At 46.8% G+C, this 23,427-nt stretch overlaps 1 protein-coding gene across 5 annotated transcripts in view; it reads right to left on the bottom strand.

Annotated features, from left to right (window-relative positions):
* The window catches only part of gdpd5b (glycerophosphodiester phosphodiesterase domain containing 5b), a 203,535-nt gene that overhangs the window by 174,184 nt on the left and 5,924 nt on the right, over window positions 1–23,427 (bottom strand). The window contains exon 1 of one of the 5 annotated variants that reach the window (XM_059646840.1): window positions 23,138–23,241. The exons of the other annotated variants lie outside the window; for them this stretch is intronic. The gene's annotated coding sequence lies outside the window, so the exon portion shown is untranslated. Of the gene's footprint in view, window positions 1–23,137; window positions 23,242–23,427 lie in introns of those variants that run through there. 5 annotated transcript variants of the gene reach the window in all.

Genomic DNA, 23,427 nt, shown 5'->3' with positions numbered 1-23,427 from the left:
ACATGTTGCACAAGGCCTTAAAGACCATGAGAAATAGGAGCAGAGTTAGGACATTCAGCCCCTCTGTCATTCAATAGCATCATGGTAGATTCAACATTTCTCAGACATAATAGGACCTGCAGATGCTGGAGAATCCGACATAGCAAGGTGTAGAGCTAGATGAACACAGCAGGCCAACTTCCTGCTCCTGTGATGCTGCTTGGTCTGCTGCGTTCATCCAGCTCTACACCTTGGTATCTCGACATTTCCTACATCCACTCTACTACCCTTTCTCCCTTCCTGATTCCCTTTCTGGTCAACTATCTCTGTCTTGGCGTTAAAAATACACAATATAGATTCTCACCCTAGAGTAAGGTGGTCAAGGCTTCAAGGTCCACTCCAACACTTGAGCACAAAAAAACTCAATGCCAATATTCGAGGAACGCTACACTGTCAGAGGCAAAATCTTTTCTTTAGCCTAGATCCTGCACTAAGCTCCACCTTCCATCAATGACAAATTTAACAGAATCTCTGGGATAGGAGTATTATCCCCAATGTTCAATTAATATTAATGTTCCAGGGCAGGGGTGGTGGGGGGGTCATATTACATATCACAGTTTCTTTTTTAAAAAAAAACTTGTAGGTGCCTAATTTATGTAGTAAGTGGACTTGACTAGCTTCAAAGTCTCCTCACCCCCACCCGGCCTTATCCCACAACTAACCCTCCCTCTCATCCCTGCCTCCTTGACCTGACACAACCTGTCCATCTTCTCTCCCACCTACCTGTTCCTCCCACCTCAATGACCAATCCCCACCTCTATCTACCTGTACTCACCTACCTTTCCCAGCCCTACCTTTCCTCTCTACTTATTTCTGAGCTCTCTTCCCCCCAACCTCCCCTATTTCTGAAGGGCCCCGACCTGGAATATCAGCTTTCCTACCCGGCCTGCTGTGTTCCACCAGCTCCACACGGTGTTATCTCATACTCCAGATCTTACAATCTCGTGTACTATTTGGCTGTTTTCCCTCAAACATTTATCATGGGCGAGTGATGCTGGGATCAGAGCCGAGCTCAAAGATTCAGTTGACTCCTGAAGTTGCAAGCCTGCTTAGTCCTGCTCCACCACACTGACGTGCCATAGATCTCACTGTCTTACAGTGGCAGAACCCAAGATGATCAGAAAAAAAAGGTCCATTCTACCCTGTCGATTGATTCAGTTCAGCCATTTGATGAGGTGGTGCCCAATTTGAACCTTACAACTCCATTTCTCTGCTTCTCTCCTGTGTCTGTCCTCATCCTTGCCCAACATAGATTTCTTACTCAGTGCTCGGGGTTCTAAAAGTTGGACAATGTCACTTCCAAGTGTGATGGGCAGTTCTGAAGTTAACTTTTGATCCGAACCCCCTACATCAGACAAAATAGTTTCACCGTCTAATTCCCCTCCCCGCCCCTCCCAACCCTTTGCACCTCTATTACTCATCACAAAATCAATCATCCCTTCAAACCTCTCAGCCTCCTCTTGTCAGCCTGATCAAGGGGGCTTGACAGGTTGTTTGCCCCTCAGAGAATCTGAGGGGTGCAATTTAAAGACAAGGGGTTTCCCATTTAACAGAGAGGAGTAGGGCAGCAAGGTGGCTCAGCGGTTAGCACTGCTGCCTCTCAGCGCCAGGGGCCCGGGTTCGATTCCAGATTTGAGCGACTGTGTGGAGTTTTCACTTTCTCCCTGTGTCTGGGTGGGTTTCCTCCCACGGTCCAACAATGTATGGGTTAAGGTGGATTGGCCGTGCTCAATTACCCATAATGGGCAGGTTAGACGAGTTATCCATTGTAAACGCAGGGGTGCAGGGGATGGTCTGGGTGGGATACTCTTTAGAGGCTCAGTGCAGACTCAATGGACCAAAAGGCCTCTGTCTGCACCATAGGGATTCTATGGACCTCCATGATTTGGCCAAGGGTAGTGAATCCCCTTCCCCGAGAGAGAGTGGAGGAGGAGGGACCAATGAAAAGGATAAACGGGAATAATTTATGATTGGCACAAGGCAAGGTGAAGTGCAACTGGGGACAGGGAGAAGAGTGGAACAAAGGCCTCAGTCAGGTCAGCCCTGATCTTAGTGAATGGCAAAACAGACTTGGGTAGCTCAATGATCTCTTCCAGATCTTCAGTCTTATGAGAAGGTGCACTGGGTCCTGATTGAGGTTGTACAATCACAAATGCAGCAGGTTAGGAGAAACCTTTTCCCCTTAGTCGGGGGGGGGGTTCAATAACCAGAGGGGAAGAGTTTTAAAAGGTAAGGAGCTAGGGTTTAAGAAGGGATTGCAGGTGAAAATACTTCACTTGGAGGCTCTCTGAAGAAGGGTCCCGGCCCGAAACGTCAAGTTTGGTGCTCCTGAGATGCTGCTTGGCCTGCTGTGTTCATCCAGCTTCACACTTTGTTATCTTGGATTCTCCAGCGTCTGCAGTTCCCATTATCACTTGGACGATGTTGGGTATCTGAAATTCACCGATTCAGAACGGTAGAGGTAGGAACCCTCAAAACATTTAACAGTATTATTTAGATGAGCCACAAGATGACAGGCCAAGTGCTGGGAGATGGGATGTGAACAGGCTGACATTGGATGACTGGCATGGACACGGCGGGCCAAAGGGTGTCTTTCTGTGCTGCTATGGCTGTGTGACCTGACAAGTCTGTCTGCAATAAAATCCTTGCAACCTTATTGTTAGCGAACGTCAGTTGCACACGCCACCAAAGGTTTTCTGAAGTGGTGCCTCCGCAAAGCAGCTGATTAAAATATTAAGTGTGAAGTGAAATTGTGTCAAACTGATGCACCATGGAAACATTATTTCAAAACTCAGCCTTGGCATTGATTTCTTTCTAAACGAAGTGGCCGAGATTTTTAAGTCACTATTACATATTCAAACTGCAATTCCCAAGTTAGCTTTGAACAGATTCAGTTTTCTGCTTACATATCACAATATTATCAGGAAATTGTTGCACACAATAGCTGGTTATGTGTGATCACCATCCCTGGTGACAATTTGCCAACCCCTCAGATGAAAGGTTAACATCAATGTAGTTAAGGGAAAGCTAGATAAGCAGAAAGAAATTACAGGGATATGCTGACGGGGCAAGATTAGAAGCGGCGGGGGGAGGTGGGGGAAAGCAAGCATGACTAGAGGATAAAGAACATAGAACATAGGGACTGTACTGTGCTGTATTGTTCTGTTCTTCAGCCCACGATTTTGTGCCGACCTATTATCCTACCCTCAGACCAAACTACCCCGCATTTTACTATCATCCACATGCCAATCCAAGAGTTGCTTTAACATCCCTAATGTTTGACTCCACTACACACCGGCAGTGCATTCCACACACCAGAAGGACGGGCTTGGGTCTGTTGGGCTGAACGAAGTTACAGCAGGAAACTGTCCAATGTAGCAAAACTCTTGGGTTTATTGAAGGTAACAATTTCCAAGAGAGGAAGGCAGAAAACACTGCAGCAATGTGTGATGCACTTCAGTACCAAACTCAGGATGTGCTCATACACAAACCAATGATCTTGATGCTAAAAATAGTTGAGAGATTGTTAAACCTTGCTGACAAAGGCTACAGCACAACTTGGAGCAGCAACTCCTCAGATCTTCCCTTGGCACCTGCCTCAAAGCACTGGCGAATAAAGTGGCAATGTGAGATAAGGAGACTGCGTTTACTCCTGCCCGTTTATTGAAAGGCAGAATTGGCTAAATTGGTCCTTGGCAAATCATTCACTCTGCCATTGCTGGAATCAGCAGACCCTTCTGCCCTTCTCTGCTGGCGGAGCAAAAAAAAATTCCTGCATCATGGATTGTCAGACTTCCACCCAACCCCCCGGATTTCAAACGTACTGTTTAATCACTCCGCTACGCCCACATCCCCCGCCCCCTCCCCCCACAGTAGGATTCTAACCGAGGTGACCAAAGCATCAACCTAGCCCTCTGGTTTACTAGGGTAGTGACATGACCACAACACTAAATTCTCCCACGTGAGGGAGTGAAATCAGATGGCGACAAGCTTATTGATCTTCTCCATTTGTGTGAAGAAATTTTAATTATTTTACACGAGGTAAGAATAAGCTGAAACAGTCTTATCACAGTTATCAGTGATTGGAACCAGGTTCAGCACATTAACAAGGGCATTGATTGAGGTTGTTAAGCTGGGCCAAATCAAGAGGCACAAGCTGACCAATATAATCAAGGGATTTACAATCTTAGTGCAGGAGACTGACCGGTTACAGCCACTGTACTGTCAAAGAGTGAATTGTTGACAGGATACTGTCCTCTCTGCAGTTATTTCAATCGAAAAAAGAAGATTTCAAACTTTTTACTCAACAATTGCTCCTTGCAATGTATTTTGTCACTGTTTTAATAGCTGCTTCAGCTATTGTGTTAACAGGTAACAAAGAGTTAGCAAGTTAGAAAATGGGAAATTTAGAAGTTTAATTGCAAGTGGGTTTGTGTTGGGCAGGTGGGGTAATAAAGAGGGGAGCATCGGCACGGTGGCGCAGTGGTTAGCACATCAGGCACCCTGGTTCAATTCTGCCCTCAGGCAACTGACTGTGGGGAGTTTGCATGTTCTCCCTGTGTCTGCGTGGGTTTCCTCCCAGAGGTCCAAAGATGTGGGGGTAAGACGGATTGGCCATGGGAAATTCACGGTTAGAGACAGGATAGGAGGCTTGGTTTCGATGGGATGCTCTTTGGAGGGTTGGTGTGGATCTGATGGCTCAAGTGGCCTACATCAACACTAACTGTTCTTGCCACCCAGGTTGATAGTGCTGTTAAAAGGCGGCTTACGGGGTGTTGGGTTCTATTGGCAGAGGGATTGAGTTCCAGAGCCGTGATGTCATGCTGCAACCATACAAAAACGCTACCGCGGCCTCATTTGGAATATTGCATGCAGTTGTGGTCGCCCCATTACAGGATGTGGAAGCATTGGAAACGGTGCGGAGGAGATTTACCAGGATGTTGCCTGGTCTGGAGCGAAGGCCTTAGGAAGAAAGGCTGAGGGACTTGGGTCTGTTCTCAGTTGAGAGAAGGAGGTTAAGAGGGGATTTAATAGAGACATACAAGATGATCAGAGGATTAGATAGACTGGACAGTGAGTCTTTTTCTGAGGGTGATGACTTCAGTTTGTACAAGGGGGCATAGCTACAAATTGAGGGTTGATAGATTTCAGAGATTTCTGAGAGATGTCAGAGGCAGGTTCTTGACTCAGAGTGGTAAGGGCGTGGAACGCCCTGCCTGCCAGTGCAGTGAACTCAGCCACATGAGGGGCATTTAAACAGTCCTTAGATAAGCATATGGATGATGATGGGATAGTGTAGGGGGATGGGCTTAGATTAGGTCACAGGTCAGTGCAACATTGAGGGCCAAAGGGCCTGTTCTGCACTGTACTGTTCTATGTTAAGTGTAACAAAGAGCAAAAGAAATCTGCATACGAAATTCATAGCAAAAATCTCTCTCTCCATCATACAGAGAAGGCATCTCATGAAGGCAGCACTCAATAGTATAAATGCCTGTTAGAAGTCGACAGCAACAACATATTGAGAAAAGATAATGGCTTGCATTTTTAAAACATCAGTGCATATTAATTATCCCAAAGGGCTTTCCAGAAATAATCAAACAAAACATTATGCCAAGTGCCAAGATATTAGGGGATCTTTAAAAGGAGAAAGCAAGAGCATGAGCGAGACAGGAATTCACAAGATAACTTCCAATCAATTGAAGACCGAGGTGCTATTGAGAGAACAACCAAAAATTAGACTTCGATTCCGCAATTAACACTTGCTCTGGACAAATGCCTTCTCTCTTCTCCATAACAATCGCAACTTCCTTTGGTATTGCAGAACAAATTCATCGACATTCACACCCTCTTTGAACAGCACAAGCCCTATCACTTGGCTGCCCCTTTTCAGTTCTGAAGGCAGCAACTGTGAATCAGAGGGACTTGAAGGTATGAGGACAGGTACAAAGCGATTAAGGAGGCATAAGGGATATTGTGCCTCAGCTAAGGGGGGCAAGAGTTTAAAAGAAAGACAACGATGCTGGAACAGTATAAAACGTTTGTTAGGCCTCAGCTAGAATAATGTGCTCAGTTCTGGAATCCATATCAGATGAGGGACATGGCAGCACTGGAGAGGGCACAGAGGAGATTTACCAGCATGTTGCCTAGACTGGAGAGTTTCATTTATGAAGAGAAGTTGGACAAGACTGGGGTTGTTTTCTCTAGAGCCGAAGAGACAGAGAAGACATGATTGAGATGCATAAAAATTATAAAGGGGCACTGACAAAGTAGATGGGAAAATATTTTCTCCAACCCCACCCCACCACCCGCCCCCTTGATGGAGGTATCAATGACTGGGGCATAGATTTAAAGATAAGGGGCAGGAGGTTTGGAGGCGGTGTGAGGAAAAATATTTACACCCAGAGGGTGCTGGGAAACTGGAACTCATTGCCTGTAAGACTGGTTAAGGGAGCGACACTCATCATCGTTTAAGCTGGATTTAGATGTGTATCTTGGCATTTCAAATGCAGAAAGCTATGGGCCAAGTGCTGGAAAATGGGACGAGAATAGTTTGGTGGTTGTTTTTGTTTCAATGGACCAAAGGGCCTTTTTCTGGACCATAGGTCTGTGCGACGGTATGAAACATCTTGAAATGTTAAACTTTGTCTCCAGATATATAGCCAGATCTCGCTGTGTTTCTCCAGCACCTGTTTTCATTTCAGATGTTTTTTTAAAAAAAAAATCGGGGATGGATGAAGTCAAAATTGAAGGATCATGGGGTCTGGAGTTGATGACGGAAATGAGTGGGGTGGCGAAGTCGGTGAACCTATGGAAGAATTCAAGGAGGAGGGTGAGAATTTTACAAAATTGAAGTGTTGCTGAAGCTTTAGTCAATGCAGATTCATGAGCACACAGATGATGGACGAATGGGACATGAAGAAACTTAGGATATAGGAGAAGCTGCAGTGTTCTGGAATCAGTTGATGAGCAGGTTTACAGGGATCAGTGGATTAATCAGGTCAGTCAGTTAAACTGGAGATTGTGGAGATTGTCTTCCTCCAAAGACAACTCCCTCGGCACACTGAAGAATGGGAAGCAAGACACCCGTTTCTGTAAAACAGAGTGGTGAGGCTAATAAAAAAGCATCACACAAACAATTGCAAATTAAACAGTTTCAGGAAATAACTTCATTTTTATAAAAATTCAACAGTGATGGTACACCCTTGCATTCCAATACCACTACTTCATGATGACCTAAGATTTGTAACGGGTGTGGGGATAGACAAAGACAATAAGAAATGGACAAGAGACTTCATTATTATTTAAATACGATTGTGTCATTCTACCCTCCCAGCATTAAAAAAAAACTCCTGCTCCTTCGAGAAAAGGCAAGCCAGCTCATGTTCAAAGCTCTGTTGTAAATTTTTCTCCCAATTCAAACGAACCCTCATCAACACCACAGGGGTACCCTCTCGCACAATGATTTCAAAAATAAAACATAGCTCCAGAAACTAATTAAACATCAAACCCCTTCAAACACCTTGACCAAACCCACACGCCACTGGATCAAAAAGACCAAACTCTAAAGTAAAGATTAGTACATGGTAGCAGTGATACTGGGAACTGCAGATGCTGGAAAATCCAAGATAACAAAGTGTGGAGCTGGATGAACACAGCAGGCCAAGCAGCATCTCAGGAGCACAAAAGCTGACGTTTTCGGGCCTAGACCCTTCATCAGAGAGAGGGATAGGGAGAGGGAGGGAGGCGGACCGAAGATGGAGAGAAAAGAAGATAGGTGGAGAGCAGAGTATAGGTGGTGAGGTAGGGAGGGGATAGGTCAGTCCGGGGAAGATGGACAGGTCAAGGAGGCGGGATGAGGTGGTAGGTAGGAAATGGAGGTGCGGCTTGGGGTGGGAGGAAAGGATGGGTGAGAGGAAGAACAGATTAGGGAAGGAGAGCCAGGCTGGGCTGGTTTTGAGATGCAGTGGGGGAAGGGGAGATTTTGAAGCTTGTGAAGTCCACATTGATACCATTGGGCTGCAGGGTTCCCAAGCGGAATATGAGTTGCTGTTCCTGCAACCTTCGGGTGGCATCATTGTGGTACTGCAGGAGGCCCATGATGGACATTTCTTCTGAGGAATGGGAGGGGGAGTTGAAATGGTTCACGATTGGGCGGTGCAGTTGTTTGTTGCGAACCGAGCAGAGGTGTTCTGCAAATCGGTCCCCAAGCCTCCGCTTGGTTTCCCCAATGTAGAGGAAGCCACACCGGGTGCAATGGATACAATAGATCACATTGGCAAATGTGCAGGTGAACATCTGCTTCACATGGAAGGTCATCCTGGAGCCTGGGATCGGGGTGAGGGAGGTGGTGTGGGGGCAAGTGTAGCACTTCCTGCGGTTGCAGGGGAAGGTGCCGGGTGTGGTGGGGTTGGAGGGCAGTGTGGAGCGGACAAGGGAGTCGCGGGGAGAGAGAGAGTGGTTTCTCCGGAAGGCAGACAAGGGTGGGGATGGAAAAATAGCTTGGGTGGTGGGGTCGGATTGTAGATGGTGGAAGTGTCGGAGGATAGTACGTTGTATCCGGAGGTTGTTGGGGTGGTATGTGAGAACGAGGGGATCCTCTGGGGTCGGTTGTGTCGGGGGCAGGGTGTGAGGGATGTGTTGTGGGAAATGCGGGAGACACGGTCAAGGGCGTTCTCGACCACTATGGGGGGAAAGTTGCGGTCCTTGAAGAACGTGGACATCTGGGATGTGCGGGAGTGGAATGCCTCATCCTGGGAGCAGATGCGGCGGAGGCAGAGGAATTGGGAATAGGGGATGTAATTTTTGCAGGAGGGTGGGTGGGAGGAGGTGTAATCTAGGTAGCTGTGGGAGTCGGTGGGCTTGAAATGGACATCAGTTTCTAGCTGGTTACCTGAGATGGAGACTGAGAGGTGCAGGAAGGTGAGGAATGTGCTGGAGGTGGCCCAGGTCAACTTGAGGTTGGGGTGGAAGGTGTTGGTGAAGCGGATGAACCGTTCGAGCTCCTCTGGGGAGCAAGAGGCGGCGCCGATGCAGTCATCAATGTAACGGAGGAAGAGGTGGGGTTGGGGCCTGTGTAGGTGCAGAAGAGGGACTGTTCCACGTAACCTACAAAGAGGCAGGCATAGCTTGGGCCCGTGCGGGTGCCCATGGCCACCCCCTTAGTCTGTAGGAAGTGGGAGGAATTCAAAGTGAAGTTGTTGAGGGTGAGGACGAGTTCGGATAGGCGGATGAGGGTGTCGGTGGAGGGGGATTGGTCGGGCCTGCGGGACAGGAAGAAGCGGAGGGCCTTGAGGCCATCTCCATGCGGAATGCAGGTGTACAGGGACTGGACGTCCATGGTGAATATGAGGTGTTGGGGGCCAGGGAATTGGAAGTCCTGGAGGAGGTGGAGGGCGTGGGTGGTGTCACGGACGTAGGTGGGGAGATCCTGGACCAAAGGGGAGAAAATGTATTCCAGATAGGTGGAGATGAGTTCGGTGGGGCAGGAACAGGCTGAGACAATGGGTCAACCAGGGCAGGCAGGTTTGTGGATTTTGGGAAGGAGATAGAAACGGGCCGTGCGGGGTTGGGGAACAACGAGGTTGGAGGCTGTGGGTGGGAGGTCCCCTGAGGTGATAAGGTCATGGATGGTGTTGGAGATGACGGTTTGGTGCTCGGGAGGGGGCGGTAGGAGGTGGTGTCGGAGAGTTGGCGTTTGGCCTCGGCGACAGAGGTCAGTGCGCTATACTACCACTGCGCCACCCTTGTCTGTGGGTTTGATGGTGAGGTTGGGGTTGGAGCAGAGGGAGCCGAGGGCTGCCTGTTCTGCGGGGGAGAGGTTGGACTGGGAGAGAGGGGTGGAGAGGTTGAGGCGGTTGATGTCTCGACGGCAGTTGGAGATGAAGAGGTCGAGGGAGGGTAGGAGGCCTGGGGGTGGTGTCCAGGAGGAGGACTTGTGTTGGAGGCGGGTGAAGGGGTCAGTGGAGAGAGGGTTAGGCTCCCGGTTGAAGTAAGCGTGGAGGCGAAGGCGGCGGCTAAACTGCTCGATGTCCAAACATGACTGGTATTCGTTGATGTGTGGTTGTAGGGGGACAAAAGGTGAGCCCCTTGCTTAGGACTGACCGTTCGTCCTCAGTCAGTGGGAGGTCTGCGGGGATGGTGAAGATGCGGCAGGGCTCAGTGTGGCTGTCTACTCTGGGGTTGCTGTCTGTGGAGGTTGTGGGCGGGGTTCCGTCAGCAGCATAGGCTGTGGGCGGGGTAGCCCTTAGTACATTAGTACATGGTAGCCCCTGGTTATGAACATTCATCTTACGAATAGGGAAATCCCCAGCAATTACAGACCAGTAAGTCTCACGTCTGTCGTCTGCAAGGTGTTAGAAAGGATTCTGAGGGATACGATTTATGACCGTCTGGAAGAGCATGGCTTGATTAAATGCAGTCAACACGGCTTTGACGGGGGCAGGTCATGCCTCACAAACCTTATCGAGTTCTTTGAGGATGTGACTAGAAAAGTTGATGAGGGTCGAGCTGTGGATGTGGTGTATATGGACTTCAGTAAGGCATTTGATAAGGTTCCCCATGGTAGGCTCATTCAGAAGGTCAGGAGGAATGGGATACAGGGGAACTTAGCTGCCTGGATACAGAATTGGCTGGCCAACAGAAGACAGCGAGTGGTAGTAGAAGGAAGATATTCTGCCTGGAAGTCAGTGGTGAGTGGTGTTCCACAGGGCTCTGTCCTTGGGCCTCTACTGTTTGTAATTTTTATTAATGACTTAGATGAGGGGATAGAAGGATGGGTCAGCAAGTTTTCAGACAACACGAAGGTTGGAGGTGTCGTTGACAGTATAGAGGGCTGTTGTAGGCTGCAGCGGGACATTGACAGGATGCAGAGATGGGCTGAGAGGTGGCAGATGGAGTTCAACCTGGATAAATGCCAGGCGATGTATTTTGGAAGGTCGAATTTGAAAGCTGAGTACAGGATTAACGATAGGATTCTTGGCAGTGTGGCGGAACAGAGGGATCTCGGTGTGCAGATACATAGATCCCTTAAAATGGCCACCCAGGTGGACAGGGTTGTTAAGAAAGCATATGGTGTTTTGGCTTTCATTTACAGGGGGATTGAGTTTAAGAGTAGTGAGATCTTGTTGCAGCTCTATAAAACTTTGGTTAGACCGCACTTGGAATACTGCGTCCAGTTCTGGTCGCCCTATTATAGGAAAGATGCGGATGCTTTGGAGAGGGTTCAGAGGAGGTTTACCAGGATGCTGCCTGGACTGGAGGGCTTGTCTTACGAGGAGAGGTGGACTAAGCTCAGGCTCTTTTCATTGGAGAAAAGGAGGAGGAGGAGAGGAGACCTAATTGAGGTATACAAGATAATGAGTGGCATAGATAGAGTTGATAGCCAGAGACTATTTCCCAGGGCAGAAATGGCTAGCACGAGGGGTCATAGTTTTAAGCTGGTTGGAGGAAAGTATAGAGGGGATGTCAGAGGCGGGTTCTTTACACAGCGAGTTGAGAGAGCATGGAATGCGTTGCCAGCAGCAGTTGTGGAAGCAAGGTCATTGGGGTCATTTAAGAGACTGCTGGACATGTATATGGTCACAGAAATTTGAGGGTGCATATATGAGGATCAATGGTCGGCACAACATCGTGGGCTGAAGGGCATGTTCTATGTTTTACGTTCATACCGATAACCGCAATCCCAAGCATGGTTTTAAAGTTTAAATACATACAAATATTTCATTTACATTCAAACATATGCTTTTCATTGTCCTGCATTGTTGTAAGCAGACACCAGAAGACAACCCAGGGACTGCCTGTAATCTCTCACATGCCTTAAATCTCACCTGTAAGATACTTTCTCTCCAAGTTGTATAGATTCAAACTGCAGCCACACTTGAAAAACAAAAAGGACTCAATGGACTCTGAAGTGCAGTCAGATGCCCTAAGGTCGTCAATGACACTATACAAACACAATATAGTTTCTGTGCATTTAATTATACCGATACTGAGCTACCTAAATTCTAATAGAGTACAATCAAGGCCTACCCACTTGAGTCAAGTTTGTTAGCTTGGTCTTTCACATGATTACCTGCAAGATTGAGCCAAGCAGATGTATACAGAATACTTTAACACACAACCACATCAATTCTGATGCTCTACCAACTGAGCTATGGCTCAGCCAGAATGAAATTATTCACGTCACCACAATCTATACTGTGGCAGGCTTAAATTGGCTCTTTTACAGCTACAACAGGCCATTTAGCACGCTCCCCACATCTCTCCAGCTTATGTCCAGTGACAATCAATATCCTTGCAGCCAGAAGCTGAAAGATTGAGGCATGGCCTGATTTCAAGTAAACACTGCAGTGGCTGTAAAAAGATATTAGTTTGTGGGATGCACAAATCACCAACTAGACTTCCCCAAAACTGCCCTGGGGAAAAGGTGGTGGTGAGCTGCCTTCTTGAACAGCTGTAACTAGTACTATCTAGGGACACCCACAATGCCATTAGGAAGGGAATTCCCAGATTTTGACCCAACACCACTTAAGGACAGATACATCCCCCAAAGTCAGAATGGTGAGTGACTTAGAGAGGAATTTTGAAGGTAGGTGATGTTCCCATGTATTTGCTGCCCTAGTCCTTCCAGTTGGAAGTGGTCCTGGGTTTGAAAGGGGCTGAGTGAGGATCTTTGACTTTCTGCAGTGCATCTTGTAGATAATACACACTGCCGCTACTGAGAGTCGGTGGCAGAGGGAGTGGATGTGGGGCCAATCAATGGGGCTGCTTTGTCCTGGATGATGCATCGGTGGAGCGAATAATCTTGTGACTGGGGAATGCTGTAATAGTTTTGGGGAGCTTGAAGATGGCTCATTCCCTGCAGAATCCATCACCTGGCATACAGGATGTTGGCGGGGGAGGGATGCAGGTGTTGAACTCCAGCCCCCTGGCTCAAAGGAAAGGACACTACTGAACCCCGAGAGCATCCAATTAGCTCTTGTATCTGAAATATTTACCTGGCTGGTCCAGGTCAATTTTCAGTCACTGAAAGAGCACTCTCCTATTAAGGGATTGTGACAGCCTGCACTCTGCTGTCATGTCCTGCCCACCATGTACCTCCTGGTGTGGACACATAGAACATACCCATTTTACCATGGAGTGTGACAGAGGCAAGCGATGGCCTAGTGGTGGTGTCAGTAGACTATGAACCCAGAGACCCAGGTAATCCAGGGTTCAAATACTGGTGGAATTTAAATCTAAGATAATGAGGTGTCGAGCTGGATGAACACAGCAGGCCAAGCAGCATCATGGGAGGAGGAAGGCTGACGTTTCAGGAAGGGTCTAGGCCCGAAACGTGAGCCATCCTGCTCCCGTGATGCTGCTCGACCTGCTGTGTTCATCCAGCTCGACACCTGGTTATCTCAGATTCTCCAGTATCTGCAGTTCCTACTATCTTTGATGGAATTTGAATCTAGTTTACTTCAAAAGGTTAACGTAATCTAGAGTCAAGAGTCTAATAGTGACCATGAAACCATTGTCAGGAGAGTTAAAAAGCCATAGCATCACTAATGCCCTTCAGGCTCAAGTAACTGCTGTCCTTAGGCAGTCTGGCCTAGATGTGACTCCAGACTCTTAACTGCCACATAGGCAGTTAGGAAAGGGCAATAAATACTGGCTTAGCCAGCCACACCCACATCCTGACAGTCAATAATAGCACTGACCCAATATGGGAAAGGTAATTAGAGATTCTTTTTTAAAAAAAAGGATACTAACGTGAGGCAGCATGGTGGCTCAGTGGTTAGCACTGCTGCCTCACAACACTAAGGACCTGGGTTCGATTCCAGCCTCAGGCGAATGTCTGTGTGGAGTTTGCACATTCTTGCCATGTCTGCTCCGGTTTCCTCCCAGAGTCCAAAGATGTGCAGGCACGGTGGCTCGGCCATGCTGAATTACCTGTAGTGTTCAGGGGTGTGTGGGTTATAGGGCAATGGGTCTGGGTGGGATGCTCCAAGGCGCGGTGTGGACTTGTTGGGCCGAAGGGCCTGTTTCCACACTGTAGGGAATCTAATCTAATCTAACTCCTGGATCTGAAATGTGCTGCCTGCCAAGCTGGAAGGACAGCAATTAGTCATTATCCTTACAAGGGCAATTGGCTAAATTAAATACAAGCTTCCACCTTTGGTAAGGTCATGAGCTTAATTGGAAAGCTCTTCCAAAGAGCAAGGACAGATAATGGAAGGCCAAATGGTGTCACTGTGAGCTCATAAATATTTTCCCCCATTGTACAGGATTCATTGACAGCATAATGATGAACTCTCATTGAACACAGAGAGGCAGACAGGCACAGAGAGGCAGACAGGCACAGATTATTCTCAAAAAGAGAGACAGCTCAACATTTCCATCAATTTCTTCAATAATTCATGAAGGATTTGATTACCAAATTCACTAACTTACGCTGCACAGTGCCCTATGCTGATCAAGTGCAAACAACAGAGCAATAGATTGATAAACTTAGGCCGTTTTAAAAAAGTGTCCAAATCGCTCTTGTTACATCAACGTGTGTGTCTTGGATTACTTAATTTGAGGAAAATTAGATTTATTTTGACAAATTGAATTGAGTGGAGTGATTCCTTTAAAATAGGTCATTGAAAAGTCACTGTAGGCAATGGAGATTTTTCTCCAACAAGGCTTCTGAGAAATCACACAACTGGAGATAATAGTTTCCCTGTAGACACTCCCCAACAACGGGCATTTTTTCTTTAAAAAGTAAAAGGTGGCTGTCTTGCAAACGATGTTATTTTACCCATTTTGAGGACATGAAACACACAAGGGCTGCCCAGCTGATCTCTCCATCGCTGCAGAAAACACACAGTCTCAAGTTTAAGGTAAAACCTCTTTCTTCTGTAGTCGTGTTTGAAGGCACTTAGAAATATTTCCTGAGCAAACCAGGTCTGCTAAGATGCCAGGGACAACCATGTGTGGTCAATGACTTGGCCACACGTGTTAAAACATCACAGCAACAGACTCTAAAAGATCTAGGTTTCATCCTTCTGCCTTCAAAAGGAAAACCCACCCCTAAAGTATTTGTTTCGATTGCTGACACCAAAGACATTTCCAAAAAAAAAGGACAAATTGAAAAGAAGTCAAAGCTGTACAGCATGGAAACAGACCCTTCGGTCTAGCTCATCCATGCTGACTAGATATCCTAAAATAAGCATTTGGCCCATATCCCCTAAAGCCCTTCATATTCATGTACCCACCCAGAAACTTTATAAATGTCGTCAGTGTACCACCTTCTACTTCCTCTGGCAGCTCGTTCCATACAGGCATCAGTCTCTGGAAAAAAAAAGTTACCCCTCGGATCCTTTACCTTTCCCCTCTCGTTTAAGACTCCCCCACCCTGGGGAAAAGGCATGGTCTATTCACACTTTCCATGCCCCAAAACTTCTAGAAGGTCACCTTTCAACCTGCAAGGCTCCAGAGAAAATAACCCCAGGCTATTTAGACTCTCCCCATAGCTCAAACCCTCCAACCTTGGTTTCTTTGCTGAACGCTTTCAAGTTTCACAATATCGTTTCTACAGCAGGGAGACCAGAATTGCACACAATATTCCAAAAGTGGCCTAACCAATATCCTGTTCAGCCACAACATGACCTCCCAACTCTTACACTCAACAAGCTGACCAATAAAGGCAAGCAGATCAAATGCCTTTTCACTAACCTGTCTACCTACAACTTTAATTCCAAGGAACTATGAACCTGAAAACATGAAAATAATTAATATATATTGGCCAATGTTAAAAAATATTGTTTTTTTTTTTAAATAGTACTTTATTGTGCAGAATGAATAAGAAAATTCAGCGTAACTGCCAGACAATTATCTACGGATCATCAGAATCAGAAAACATTGTTTTTCCTGAATAAGTCAAACTCTGCAGAGAAACCGGTTTTTGTTTCTCACTGACTGATAGATGTGCATGTGTGTGTGCAGGTGTGCGTGTGTTTTGGTAATATTCAAAGACAGAGACATTCATAGTTCTAAATCTGTGACTGTGTTCTTTATCCAATTGTAAAATTTTCATGTATTACCAAAGCAAAACGTCCTCAATCAGGAATTGTGTCCAGTTTAAAAACAAAACTGATCAATGTGATACAGATAGACTTTTTAAACTGACTCTATCAATAACTTTGAAACTTTAATTAACAGTTAACCAAATAGAAATAACTTTGGAAATGAAGTGTGAGGAGTTTTAGTGCGCTCTTCCAGCCTCAGTCAGAATCCTCAAGATAAGCTGGAGTCATTGTATAAGGTAAATAATACCAATATCAGGTAACTGAAGCACAGAACTGCTGTACATTATGAAGTTAAAACATGGGGCACTGATGCTGAACTAATATAGCACCTTGCACAAGGAGAGCTCAAACACTTCAGCACCACTGGAGGTGCTTTTTTCAGTGCAGTACCTGCTGTAATCTCCAAAATACAGAGCCCAAATTGTGCACAGCAATCTCCCACAAACAGCAAACCTGGTCACAAGTGTAATGTGTTTCAGTATCATTGTCAAGGGGTAAATATTGAACTGGGCACACTGCAAAGGAGGCAATATAGGGGCAGGGTAGTACATCTTTGAAATTGCAGCTATGGGATTTTTGACATCGGCTCTCAGGGGTGGTGGTGGGATTAGCCTGTGGCTTAAAGTATTATCTGCGTCTCATCACCAATAATATCCTAACAGATGGTACATTAATGCAGGCTCACTGTTTAGTTTAACCCAATTTCGGTCCTTTTATGTACAAGGGTTCACACAAAGGGCACACCTGAAGTCTAGTAAAGTGCCCAGCACATACTGTCCCATGATACTGAGTGTCCCACCGTCTCACAGGCTGCCTTCAAGTCCGTTAGCATCAATCACTAAATGTGCAAACACAACACTTCCTCATGTCAATCAAGTCAGTGAACCACACCAGACCAGCAGGCCCGAGGCTCCGACCTGCTGCATGGCTTTTCAGCGAGAGATTTAGCCATTGCTGGCTGGGGCAGTATTTTGTTGCCTGGTCCCTTTGGGCTGGGCCACGATGCCCTGTGAGGTTTACAATCCTCCAGTTCACAGTCTCACCCCCAAACGATGGAGACGTTTTGCCACTGGTCACTATGTCCTGACACATGAAGAACGCGAACAGCTTATGGAGCTTAGCCCCCTCGTGGGCCTAGAGGATGCGCAGCACTTTCTCACAAGCCCAACCCGTCCATGAGCATGGGCTAGCCATTTAGACACAGGGGGCTACAACAGCAGGTCGGGGGTGGGGGGAGGGGGTCTTCTGCAGCCAGTAATTCAATTCCTGACTCCCCAAGCAACGACCATCATCTACAAGGCACAACTAAAATCATAAAAACCAGTCTGTTCAGTCTGCACCAACCCTTCAAAGAGCATCCCACCCAGATCTAACAAAATAAAACCCCACCCTGATCCATACTCTACCCCCAAAATTCCCGCAGCTAACGGACCTCGCCTGCACATCCCTGGACACTATGGGCTATTTACATGGCTAATCCAGCCTAAGATGCACATCTTCAGATTGTGGGAAGAAACCCGCACAGATAACGGGGAGACATCAGACAGAATCATCTAAGGCTGGGTTGGCCCCAGGGGCCCCTGTGCCATCCCATTCAGGAGTGTGATGGAATACTTTCCACTTCTTGGAACTACACCATTCACATAACACTCACAAAGCTTAATACCATCCAAGACAAATCCATTTGATTGGTACCACATCCACAAACATCCATTCTGTCCACCGCCGATGTTCAGTAGCAGCAGTAATATCTACACAAGGCTGTTGATGGGATAGTGTAAGGGGATGGGCTTAGATTAGTTCACAGGTCGGTGCAACATCGAGGGCCAAAGGGCCTGTTCTGCGCTGTATTGTTCGATGTTCCATCTTCTTGAAACAGCACTTGCAAAGCCATAACCGCTTCCATCTAGAAGGAAGAGGGTGGCAGATGCATGGACATGCCACCCCCTCCAAGTCACATTCTGTCGTAGACAACAAGGCGTGGAGTTGGATGACCACACCAGGCCAAGCAGCACCTTAGGGGCAGGAAAACTGATGCTTTGGGCCTAGGACCTTCATCACTCTCTGTCGTTCCTTGGAACAATATCACCATCCCTTCAGTGTCGCTGGATCAAAGTCCTGGAATTGCTTCGGGGGCATTGCAGGTCAACCTACAGCACATGAGCTGAAGCGGTGCAAGGAAGCAGCTCGTCATCATCTTCTCAGGGGCAACTAGGGACGGGCAATAACTGTTAGCCCAGCCTGCGACACCCACATCCCATTAAAACTCAAAAGAAAATTTTCAGGCCAAGGCTGTGCCAGTCATTTGTAATCACTTTGCAAGTATTCCCGGTCTTGGTTTACATTTACCTTCTTTGTGATGCTTTGCGAAGTACAGCAAGTCCTTGGCTGAAGAGATTTACCCGAACAATACCAGACACAAGAGATAATGGGAACTGCAGATGCTGGAGATTCCAAGATAATAAAATGTGAGGCTGGATGAACACAGCAGGCCAAGCAGCATCTCAGGAGCACAAAAGCTGACGTTTCGGGCCTAGACCCTTCATCAGAGAGGGGGATGGGGGGAGGGAACTGGAATAAATAGGGAGAGAGGGGGAGGCGGACCGAAGATGGAGAGTAAAGAAGATAGGTGGAGAGGGTGTAGGTGGGGAGGTAGGGAGGGGATAGGTCAGTCCAGGGAAGACGGACAGGTCAAGGAGGTGGGATGAGGTTAGTAGGTAGCTGGGGGTGCGGCTTGGGGTGGGAGGAAGGGATGGGTGAGAGGAAGAACCGGTTAGGGAGGCCTCCCTAACCGGTTCTTCCTCTCACCCATCCCTTCCTCCCACCCCAAGCCGCACCCCCAGCTACCTACTAACCTCATCCCACCTCCTTGACTTGTCCGTCTTCCCTGGACTGACCTATCCCCTCCCTACCTACACCCTCTCCACCTATCTTCTTTACTCGCCATCTTCGGTCCGCCTCCCCCTCTCTCCCTATTTATTCCAGTTCCCTCCCCCCATCCCCCTCTCTGATGAAGGGTCTAGGCCCGAAACGTCAGCTTTTGTGCTCCTGAGATGCTGCTTGGCCTGCTGTGTTCATCCAGCCTCACATTTTATTATCTTGGAATACCAGACACAACCTAGCTTTGTAATTGCACTGGGATTGTTCAATTCCTAGCCCTGCTGCGCTCGAAAGAGATTTTTAATCAGCGCTGAACAAAGAGCGATGGTTCCTCAGAGACCCAGCATGGATAACCCCTCTCCTCTTGACAGAAAGGTCAACAACCAGAGGCCAGGGATTTAAAGTACAAACTTTAAAAAAAAACTGGGAGAGCAGGGACAATCTTTTCACTGCACATTGCAATAACTGTTTGAAAGGCTGGCAGAATCAGATTCTAAAAAAAGGTTTTAGGGGAAAAAGAAAAATCAGCTGTGCCTTTAAATTGACCATTTTGAATAGATACAGGGAACAGATTATGAAAGGTGTAGGACTGAAGTGGGCCAACACAGGCTCAATGGGCCAAATGGCCTTGATCTGCGCTGCAGGATTCAATGATTTTAAGTAAGCGCACCGAACACAGACACACACCGCCACCCCCAATCAGCAAAGATTCAAACACTCCAGGAATCCTCTCGGGACAGTTAACGTACTTGGGAGGCTGTGTGCGTCACACGCTGATTTGTCCTATCCCTGGCTTCCAATCACGGTCAAAAGCATTTCCAAAAAAAAATTCATTGCACGATGGTCAACAGGCCCGTCCTGTCAAACTGCCTTTTCTCACTGTCAATGTTTTGATAACTAACAAGCAGATAAAAAAAATTCAAAAACAAAAAAAGGCAGGACACTAAAAAAAAGCCAGATGCTTTTTCAATGCTGTGATCACGGTCTCAGGGGGTTTTGCTCAGAACTGCACCTGAAGAGCAACTCCTGGACTTTGACAATGTGACTTGAAGGCCAAACCTCCAACCAAGATGCCACAATGAGTTTAAGGAGAGGCTGGGACCTCCTTCCACCCAGCGTAGGAGGTTGAGGGTGACCTTATCAAGGTCAAAAAAATCACAAGGATAAGCTGAATACCAAAAAAAGTCTTTTCCCGAAAGTACAGCAGTTCAAAAGGTAGGGGGAATATTTTTAGGGAGAGGGGAGAAAGATTGAAAAGGGTCATGAAGAGCAACATTTCACACAGCAGGAGTTTCGCGTGTGGAATGAGCTGCCAGACGAAGCAGTGGATGCAGGTACAGTGGCAACGTTCAAGAGACATTTGGGCAAGTACATGAATAGGAAAGGTTCAGACAGATGTGGGCCAATTTTAGTTTAGGAAACTTAGTTGGCATTGACAGATTCAGCCAAAGGGCCTGTTTCCATCCTGTCGAACTCTAGTCAGAGGAGAACCATGACTAATTCTCTTTAACGAATTGAGGGGCAATCTCTTCACCGAGGGAGTGGTCCAACATTGACATGAAAAACCACAGGGAGAAGGTGAAGAAAGGAACAGATTGCTTCAGTGACCGTGAAGGAGCACCAATACCAACATGGATCAATTGGGCCAAATGGCCTGTAAACAAACAAACAGTGTGCAGTGTTGCCCAGAGACACATCCAATGTGCAACTTACACAAAGTCCCCACATCCCAAAATTATTTAGCAGTCAGATACTCAAACAGGCCACTCAGTCCTTTCAGCCTGCTGCACCATTAAATAAGACTGTGGCTGATGTGATTTTAACTTCAACACCAGGCTCGTGTTACTTTTTACCCCCCTCTTTATCCATTCACAGTTCAGGACATCACTGGCTAGACAAACATTTATTGCCCATCCCTAATTGCCCAGAGGGCAGTTCAGAGCCAACCACGTTGCTGTGGGTCTGGAGTCACATGTGGACCAGCCCAGGTAAGGATGGCAGTTTCCTTCCCTAAAGGGCATTAGTGAACCAGATGGATTTTGACAACAAACAGATTCATGATCATCATTAGCTTCTTAATTCCAGATATTTATTATATTCAAATGCAATAATTTTTCATTGAGAATCTACGTACTTCAGCATTAAAGATATTTAAAGATTCTGCATTCTAAAGGAAGGAAGGGAATTACTGAAACTCTCAAGCCAAGAGAAAAACATTCCATCTCAGTTTTATACTTTATTTTTAAGCTATGATCCTTAATTCCAAACTATGAAAACAGGAAACATGCTTTTGACATCAATCTGGTTCAATTCCCCCAGCCCCACAGAGAGAGAGAAAACCAAAGCCTGATCAGCCATTGCAATACATTGGCTGTACAAGGGGGCAGCTGTAGAGTGGCCACAGCCAACCTCCTGTCTGAACCAAAAGGTTTCAGGTTGGAGACCCACTCCAGGGCTTGAGCACAGAAGGAGAGATTTCCTGGCACTGGGTCTGCCTTTCAGAAGGAACAGTAAGCAGAGGCCCTTTCTCAGCCATCAAAAGAAAGATTCCCAATTTGGGAAGCAGTTGAGAATTCTCCCAAATCCTTCCCAAAGCTTCTCCCTTAATGTATTTTAAAGATTAAGTCAGCTCGAAAAAAAGAGAGGGGGAAAAAAACAGGAGGCATGGTGTCCAAACATGTCCACTCATCAGATCAGTTGGCTGGATGGCTGATTTGGGATGCAGAGCATTGAACCTATCCTGTTGGCAATGCTCTGCACTGTCTGAAGTTACCATGAGGAAATCTCCTTCCTAAAGTTTCCCCACAGCCTGGGGCAACGTAGTGGCTCAGCAGTTAACAATACTGCCTCACAGCACCAGGGACTCAGGTTCCATTCCAGCCTCAGCCACGTGGAAACAAGGCACACTGCAAGTCTGACCGATACTCAGTAAAAACCCGAAGAACTGCCTATGTGTGAGAAGTTTGCACATTCTCCCCATATCTGCGTGGGTTTGCTCCAGGAATTCTGGTTCCCTCCCACCGTCCAAAGACATGCAGGTTAGGAGGACTGGCTATGCTAAATTACCCCATAGTGTCCAGGGATGTGCAGGCTAGGTAGATTGGCTGTGGGAAATGCAGGGTTAAGATCTCGGTGGGATGCTCTTTGGAGGGTCAGTTTGGACTGAATGGCCTGCTTCCACACTGTAGGGATTCTACGAACTACATGGTGTGACTCTCAGGCTAAACCACTACCAGTTGCTTCTTCAACAAGAGAGCAGCTCTATGGACTGGTTAGACAATGACAGCTTTACCTATACTTGACCATCAGGACAGATGCAAGAATGTCCAATTTCAGAAGGGAAAAACAATTTATAGTTTTAGGAAAAAAAATAGGAGCCAGAGAATATGTAAGAAAATTACTAACCCTGATATTTTTCTTTTTAAATTCAAAAAAGACGCAATGCCTGAACATGTTCTCCTGTTTACGGGAGTCAAGTCCCTGCCTATGACAATATGTAGCTTCCAGCATGTGCAAATGAGGCAGTGCAAGCCTGACTGATACTCAAGTTCTGTACGAGCAAGCAATTATGTAATTGTAAATTATACAGCTATTATCACATTGCTATTTGTGGGAGATCACTGTGTGAAGATTGATTGTCACATCGCATACATCATAATGCTGAGGTTGTTTTCAGGTGTAACCAGCAACTGTGAAGCTCTGACCTTCAAATGCCCCACAAAAGGCACTATGTAAATATAAGTTATACTCCAATTTGAGAACGCAATGCAATAGGCAGCACATGGATTGGGAATTAAACTGACACTTAACTTATATTTGCACAGCACCTTTAAAATGAGGCAAAATGCCAAAAGGCACTTGACAGGACTGGCTACAGAACATGTTAGACATCACACCTCCATAAGGTTGTGCAGTGTTCAGCACCATTCGAGGCCTCAGCCACTGAAGCAATCCATGTTCAAATGCAACAAGGTCTGGACAATATCCAGGCTTGGGCTGACACATGGCAAGTGCTGTTCGCGCCACACGAATGCCAGGCGATGACCATCTCTAATGAGGGACAATCTAACCACCACCCCTTGATATTTAGTGGTTTTGCCATCACCAAATCCCCCACTATCAACATCCTGGGGGTTACCGTTGACCAGAAACTCAACTGGACTTACCATATAAACACAGTGGTTACAAGAACGGGTCAGAGGCTGGGAATCCTGTAGCGACTAACTCACCTCCTGACCATCCAACTCTTGTCCACTATGTACAAGGCACAAGTCAGGAGTGTGATGGAATACTCCCCCCCCACCCCCCTTGCCCTGGATGGGTGCAGTTCCAACAACACAAGGAGCTTGGCACCATTCAGGATAAAGCAGCCCACTTGATTGGCACCACTTCCCACTGAAATTCGGTAGCTGTGTGTACTATCTACGAAGATGCACTGCAGAAATTCACCAAAGAT

Source organism: Stegostoma tigrinum, chromosome 6 (genome assembly GCF_030684315.1).
Source record: "Stegostoma tigrinum isolate sSteTig4 chromosome 6, sSteTig4.hap1, whole genome shotgun sequence".
In the NCBI taxonomy this organism is placed as follows: Eukaryota; Metazoa; Chordata; class Chondrichthyes; order Orectolobiformes; family Stegostomatidae; genus Stegostoma; species Stegostoma tigrinum.
The sequence above is the reverse complement of the archived record's forward strand: the minus strand, read 5'-3'. Positions and strand labels throughout refer to the sequence as shown.